This window comes from Myodes glareolus, chromosome 17 (genome assembly GCF_982192425.1).
Source record: "Myodes glareolus chromosome 17, mMyoGla1.1, whole genome shotgun sequence".
Classification (NCBI taxonomy): Eukaryota; Metazoa; Chordata; class Mammalia; order Rodentia; family Cricetidae; genus Myodes; species Myodes glareolus.
In genome coordinates this window covers 41,501,774-41,509,999 of record NC_142042.1, presented here as the reverse complement: position 1 = coordinate 41,509,999, position 8,226 = coordinate 41,501,774, and positions in this window count along the sequence as shown.

Sequence of the window (8,226 nt, the reverse complement as noted above, 5' to 3'; positions counted from 1 at the left end):
GCATGAGGCATGGAAGGAATGGTATGAGGTATTGAAACTTCAAAACCTGTCCTCAGTGATGCACCTCCTCAAACAAGGTCATACCCCCAAATCTGTCCAAAACAATTCCACCAACTGGAGACCAAGCAGTAAAATATTTGAAGCTATGGGAGCTGTGGTAGCTTGAATGTAATTAGCCCCCCAAAACTCACTGGGAGGGGCACTATTAGGAGGTATGGCTTTGTTGGAGTAGGTGTGACCTTACTGGAGGGAACACATGCCTGTAGGGATAGGCTTTGAGGTCTCGTTTGTTCAGTGTGACACTCAGTCCATTTCCCGTTGTCTGAGGATCAAGGACGCTTAGCTTCTTCTCCAGCACCGTGTCTGCCTGCACACCGCCATATCCCACCATGATGGTAATGAACTACAGCTCTGAAACTGTCAGGCACCCCATTTACATGTTTTCCTTTATAAGAGCTGCTCTGGTTGTGGTCTATCTTTACAGCAATAGACAGCCTAGCTAAGACAGGGGTCATTTTTATTCAAACCATCACATTCCACTCCCTGGTCCCCATAGGCCTGTGGCCATATTATAATGCGAAACACATTTAGTTCAACTTTAAAAGTCCCCATAGTCTTTCGCAGTCTCAACACAGTTTAAAAGTCCAAATTCCAAAGTCTCTTTTGTGATCCAAGGCAATAGCTTAACTGTAAACCCCTGCAAAATCAAAAAACAAGCTACAGATTTCCAACATACGATGACAAAGAATATATATTTCATCCCAAAAGGGAGGAATTGGAGCATAGTAAGAAAATATTTGACCAAAAAGAAAACAAATCCCAGCAGGACAAAATCCAAATCCTGTAGCTCTATATCTGACGTCAAAGGGCTCAGATGCCTCGTCCCTTCCATTTTTGCTAACTGCAACATATACCCGCTCTCTTCGGCTGATTCCACTCTATGTGTGCAGCTCTTTTTGGCAGGAAGCCCACAGTTCTGGCATCTCCAATATCTTGGTGTCTACAACAAAATCTAGGCTCCACTTTCTCTGCTTCAGGCAATGGCCTCTCCTGGCCTCCATGCAGGGACTCCCCTTCCTTCCACTCATGTGGCCTTAGTGACTTCAATCATACCTTAACCACGGAGGAAGATTTCAAAACCCCTTTGCTCCCGTATTTTTCATGACCCTAAAGTCAGAACCAAATGGCCAATGCTGCTTGCTTGGGCTAGAAAATATTCTGTTCCTTAAATTATATTTGCCTGAAATTTATTTTGTGTTGTTCTTTAGAACCAGAAAACCCTGCAGGCCTCTTCCTTTGGCAAACTGCAGGATTAGCTGGGTGGAATTCTGCGCTGGGGCACCATTTCCTTTACTACTTTTCGAATATGAGCCTTCCTTATCTGTGTCAGCATGAGCCTTGGCTCCAACATTACATTCCCTGGTGCCCCTTTTCTCCTCAAACTCTACCTTTTGTATTTGTTCTTGTCCTGCTTGCTCTGTTTCATTATAGACCCACATAAGAGTAACCACTAGTAAAAACCAAACCACAAAGCCAATTGCAGCCTGCCTTAAAATCTCCTCTGCCAATGAAATTAGCCCCAAACTCATCCAATATAGCCAAAGACAGATTCTTAGGAGAGGGGCAAAGATCAACCAAAATATCACAAGATAGGTATACAGTCCAGTTGCTAATACTACTGCCCTCGGGAAGCTCTTGCGATGAGTGTCCCCAGTCCATGTTGTCATCACCACCATCTTCAGACCTCCTAATGTGATGACCTATTACGTCCATATTGCTCTCGTTACTATTGTCTTCCAAATTCCTAACAAGATGGCCTATTAAGTCCCACTTAGATCATTCAACCACTTTCTTGGTTCAAAGTCTTCCTCAGTCCTTTCCCAACCTGCATGGTCAGGTCTGTTAAAGCAAAAGGCTATTCCCTGCTCCCAACTTCTGTCTCAGTTACATTTCTATTGCTATGATAAAACACCAGGACCAAGGTAACTTATATAAGAAAGAGTTTATTGAGGGCTTATGGTTTTTTCAGAGGGTGAGTCCATGACCAGCATGGTAGGGAGCATGGCATCAGGCAGGCAGTCATTGTGCTAGAGCGGCAGCTGAGAACTGACATCCTGATCCATAGGCACGAGAGAGCCAACTGGGAACAGAGTGGACTCTTAAAGCTTCAGAACCTACCTACCACAGTGACACCCCTCCTCCCAACAAGGACACAAACCCTACTCTTTTTTTTTTGATAGTTTTTTTTCTCTAACTTAATTTTTTATTCTTTTACTAAGCTTGTATTTTTCCCACTCCCCTTGCTTCCTCCCTTTTCCCCTTCCACCCTCCCTGCTGCCCCCCAAGCTCCCAATTCTCTGGGCATCCCTACTCCTCAAACAGTTCCACTAACTGGGGGCCAAGCATTAAAATATATGCGCCTATGGGGGCCATTCTCATACAAATCCCTTGGGATTGGAGTTACAGATGATTGTGAGCCATGTGGGTGCTAGGAATCAAACTGAGTCCTCTTAACCACTGAGCCATCTCTCCAGCCCTCGGTTTCATTTTCATACCATTTTTTTTTCCACAATCGTCAAGAACACTTGCAATATACTGTGGCAATAATGATCGTCAAGTGGGTGGTATTAAAGAGAATTATCTTGAAACACTTGATTCCAATCCAAAATAGAGATCTATTTCGTGTTTCCTACAAATCTACGTATTCTTCTTTTACAGATGACTACAACTGTAAAGCTCACTTTGACATCTAGTAGCAGGGCAATAGTATGTGTTCACCCTTCTGTGATTGGATTCTGTATTAGACTCTCCAAACACAAATCTATCTCTCAGTCAGATTTTGTGCATAATAATAAACACATGGTCAGGAGCCAGAAACCAGACTAGAAGTAAAAGGTGGATGAACTCATTGAGCAAGGACCCATGATATAACACGTAGTTAAACATTGTTGGTAACCATGTGGACAATATCATAGACGCTGTAAGACAGCAAATCCTCCTAAAGGCAGAGAATCAAACAAAAATGTTATCGTGTGCCTTCTTTTCCATTTGAGAAAATGCAACTTAGCATATTCCTTAGCGTTGCATGATAAAGTAACAGCCTCTCCACAAATAGAGTCTCTTTAAGCAAAGCAACAGGGCTAGATGGATGATGGTTTAGTGACTAGGGGTGAGTGCTACCCCAATAGGTGACCCATGTTCAGTATCCAGGATCCACATGGTGGCTCCCGATACATATATGGCAGTTCCCACCTGCCTCTCAGAGGATCTCATGCCATGTTCTGGCCTGATGGGCACTACAGTGCAATACATACAACACAGGCAAAACACTCATACATATAAAATAAAACAAACGTTTACAAGAATACAAAATTATAACAATAACACAATCATGGATTTTGAGTGAAAGAGAGGCTATTCCCCAACAAAAATCAGGCCTAATTTATATGTATTTAATATAAGCAGACACTACATAGTTTGAAATCACCAAGTCAAACTATCCATCCCTGATTATTATTATTATTTAGCATAGATTTTTGAAGGAACTACTAACTATCAAATGGCTTAGAAATAAGCACCCAATACACACACAGGTGGGTGGGTGGTGGAAGATGAACATCTCAGGAAGCCATTTTACAGAAAAACATAGGGCTTTAGGTGATGCCTTCCACCTGGTTACCCTCAACCTATTGAGCCAAGATTACTGACAATAACATTTTCCTTTTATTGCACAGAAAATAGCTCTGGATTTGCTCTTTGTTTTCTTCCATGTGTATACTTCCTATGGTCATATAAGGAATATACAAGGTCACTGGATAAATAAAAAGCGATTTTCCCCCTAAGTAAGCCAGTACACAATAAAGTGACAGCAAGTCTTTTTATTTTAAACCTTAGTAAATATAGTCTCCTCGAGAGGAGTGTTATCTTTAATTACCACTTATTTGGTAGAAAATAGTGACTATAAATCAATTCAAGGTCTCTAGACTCTCCGAATATTAATGAAGATTGCCTCCCAACAAAGGCAATCTGTGGGAGCATGTAGGTTAAAAGGCCAGCGTCAGGGTAAAATAATATTCTCTATTCACAATAAGGTCAGATGGAGTTTAGTCAGTCCCCTGATGGTTTCTTTTCAACAGAGACACAAGCTCAGATAGGAAAACTGAAGGATGGCTTCTTTTAGCTGCACGGTAATTACAATTTGTCCATGATGTAATGAAGCATCTCAGCTATGTTATTTCTTTAAAATATAAGTAGCGCACGGTGTTGATGACAGTGGGGGGAAAAGCCACAGAGAATAGCGTGCTGTGACAGTGTGCATCTGCTGGCCACATTGTGTGACTACTGCCAGAAGATGGGGAGAGGTTCCTCTCAGTGAGGACACTAAAACTGAGTTACTGACAAAGGCTATGCACACATCTAAATGGTATCTCAAAAAAACAAAACAGACAAATGCTCACCCTCGGGAAGGATTTGCTATGTTTCTACCTTAACAAAGGAACATGAAATAGAAAATCCTCAGGCTTCATACATTACTGTCATTCTTTAAGTTAAAAAAGGACTCCCCGCCCCCGATCTTTCTTCAGCCCTGGAATTATCAATTTTTATTATGATTACAATCTTTCTGTTGCACAAGACTTGCAATTTGCTCTAATAATGAAATGGGTTTGCATTCTAACTGCAGTCAGTATTGTTAAAACGGCAAACCAACATCTGCTAAAAAGGTAGCTGTTTTAATGGAAAACATTCAAAGCTCAGCTTGGGTCAGGGAAGAAATGATAGGCCCTTGGAAATTTTTCAAAAAATAAGATGGGCTGATGTCCAGCTCTATGGGGAAATGTGTTCTGAAGCAAACACAGTGACCTCTTAACAGCTGTGGAATCTAGGAAGCTGTGGAGGCTTACTGTAAAATTGTTTCAACTTTCCTAAGCTTACAGAGTTTCCTAAGAAGTTGTTGGGGGTTGGGGGAGAAGCAAACCTATTTGAAAGCTGTTCAAAACAGTGAGAGAAACAGCCAACCCCCACAGAATGGTTCTGCAAAAAACAGACTAGGCAAGGTTTGCTGCTGATGTTTGTTAAGCTGAAGGGGGAAAAGATTGACACAACTTTTCCTCTTTTTGACCCCCAGGAAAGAAAAAGCTATTACCTTTATATTGAGGGACAAAGCATGTAGAAAAGTGGGCTTACAACAAATCTTATACTAAAGTTAAGTTTTTCTGGGAAAATTTTGCATAGAAACTAAAATTTCTTCTTTATCTAAACATATGATGATTAATTTCTTGCTATTGAAGACCTTCATTTTTTCCTATAGTTTGGATTATCTATTCTTTTTGACAATATCCACTTACTATGAATCGACAAGAAAAGATTCGATAAAATCTAAAACATCATTAAAAATGACCAGTGCATCGAAAACTCTGCTGACCTATTCCATGATGTGCATTGAAAGTGTGTATGATGTGTGTCCTAAGCCTTACAACACAAATAGCTTACTGAAGAGGTGTGAACAAGACATGCTCACGTCTGAAGTTCTATCAGTGACTTTCTTTCAACATATTACACACCTGCATTGCATAAAACAGGAAGTGTAACTGAAAGAAATTTCTTTAGTACTAGTAAAGATCTCTATAAATACACACGTGCTGTAAACCTACTATGGGCATGCACAATGCTGAGCCTAGGGGAGAGGGTGTGAGGAAGACAAGGCACTGACTTCATGAGATTATTTTCACAAAGAAATACGAGAAGGCTATTTTATTTATTTACATTTTTCATTGAAAATTCATTCAATATATTCTAATTATGGTTTCCCCTCTGCCATTTCCCCCCAGATCCTTCCCACCAGCCCCCAAGCCAACTTCATGCCTTCTTTTTCTCCTTAGAAAACAAACAAGCAAATAAAAAGCAAACAAAACAGAATTTTAAAAGGTGCAAAAGCATAACACACATAGACACAAAAGCAAAACCCACAATACAACTGGAAACCACAATATACAAGTCAAAAGACTAATAAGATTTACAAAAAAATGCCCAAGCAAATCAATATGAGACACATATCTACAAATACGTCATTGAGTTTGTTTTGTGTTGGCCATCCGTTGCTAGGCACGGGGCCTATACGGGCAGGCAATTTTAAATAGACTTAGCTCATTTATAGATGAAGTACTGTAATAGAGGACACTCCTTTGCTTAGAGGCTTAGAGAACCTAAGTGTAAAGGATGAATAGTGCAGAGCTAGGCTGAAGATGGACGACAGAATTCCACGCTGAGATGACAGCAAGTTGCACATGGCTACATGTTTTGGACACAGAGCTACAGGTGGGTCAGCATCACTGGAGAAAAGCTCATGGTACACAGCATGGAAGGAGACTAGGGAGGCAGGGACTGAACATCCCATAGAGAATCTCGGAGTTATGTAAAGGAGCATGGGATTATTCTTGGCTTTCCACAGAAGCTTAGAAAGGGGATGACATCTTTAGGTGGTATCTTTACTAGAAACTCCCAAGTTCCTCCGAAGACAAGATGGCTAGAAACAGAGTAATGGAAGTGAACCACCATAGGGACAGTAAGTATGGTTTCCGAGAAAGAGCAGACATGGCCCTGCATGTGGGGGTGACTAATATCTGGCTTGGGCAAATGTCAACCTTATCCCAACCAACATACATACCACGGAGAAAAACACCCAGCACATGGAGAGGATGCGTTCAGCTCTGGATGTGTGGGACTTGGTAGGTTTCTGAGTTATCTGGGGCTTGATTCCCAGCATTAACACGGTGGCTTATACCCATCAGTAAGTCCAGTTCCGGGGATTCTGATGCCCTCTTCTGACCTTTATGGGCACCAGAAGCACACATGGAAGATAGATAAACATGCAGGCAACAAACATTCACACACACAAAAAAAAGAATTTCTAAAAAAAAAAAAAAAAAAAAAAAAAAAACTAAAAAGAATTTTCAAAAGTATACCCCTAGTATTCATGTTTAGAAATATTTTAAAATGCTTATCTGCTATTAGTATATCTCATTTGGTGTCACTCAAACTCTTTTGCCCATTTGCTCATGTTGAGCTGTTTTTCTATTGTATTTAACAATTCATTACGTGTTGATCCATCTTTAGTTTATTATTAGGGTGTGTGTCGTGGGGTACAGGTCTTTGGAGGGCAGGGGATAACTGTGACTGTGGGACTGTTTTTTTTTTCTTTTTTTTTTAGGCTCCAGGGGTCAAACTCGGGTTGTCAGATATGTGGAACAAGTTCCTCTACCAGTTGAGCCATCTTGCTGACCCTGCTTTTTGCGCTTTGAGTATTGTGTGTTCTGCGTAAGTCCTTTACCAAATTTCTGGCTTGCAAATACTCTTCTCTCAGTGTATGACTTTCATCTTTTGAAGGGAGCTTTTATTTTTTTAAGGCATAACTTTTCTCTCTCTCTTTACCATGTCTTTGATGTCATACCTAAGGAATCTTTGCCTAGACGGGTCGCAGATTTTTTTCCCTTTGTTTTCTTCTAGTTTTAGGACTTTTCATTTACATCCATGTTCTATTTTAAGGTGTGTGTGTGTGTGTGTGTGTGTTTTAATATGGTGCAAAAATTAAATCAATGTAGTGGCAACAGGAGAACCAGCTCGAAAAGGCTTCTAGAATGAGACGTGCAGAGGTCAGACAACCCTTGAAGGAAAAAGGTCAGACTTCGGGAAGCAGGGATAGACAGGAGGGCATACTGCCCTGAAGCCATCAGGAAAAATCCGAGTAGCCAGCACTGTGTACCAAGACAAGCAATGAAACTGTCTTTCTAGCTTGAATGACGTTTCGGTAAACTTTTCCAACCAATCCTTTTATAAGAATATTGGCAACAATCGCTGAGAGGTCTGAAGCATTTTTTTCTCCTTCTTTTTCTTTCCTTTATGCATCCCACCACCCCCTCCGCCATGGCATTACTTTTTTTTAAAAAAAAATTACCCTTGAGTTAGTTACTAAGTAATGTGCTTCATTGTGGCATTTTTCATCCGTATGTGTCATCACACTTTGTACTTAGGCATCCCTTGAGCACTCTTGAAAGGTCATTGTTGACTGAGGATGACTAAAGCAGATCCCTGGGGGGGCATTCCAGACTCAGAGGCTGGGGACAGACCCCTGGAAGGAGTCACTGCCCTCTCCCGTGGGAATTTACAACCACACTCTGCACGGCTTGTCACCCTGTCCCCTCGCCAGGGTGACCGCTGGGGAAACTACAG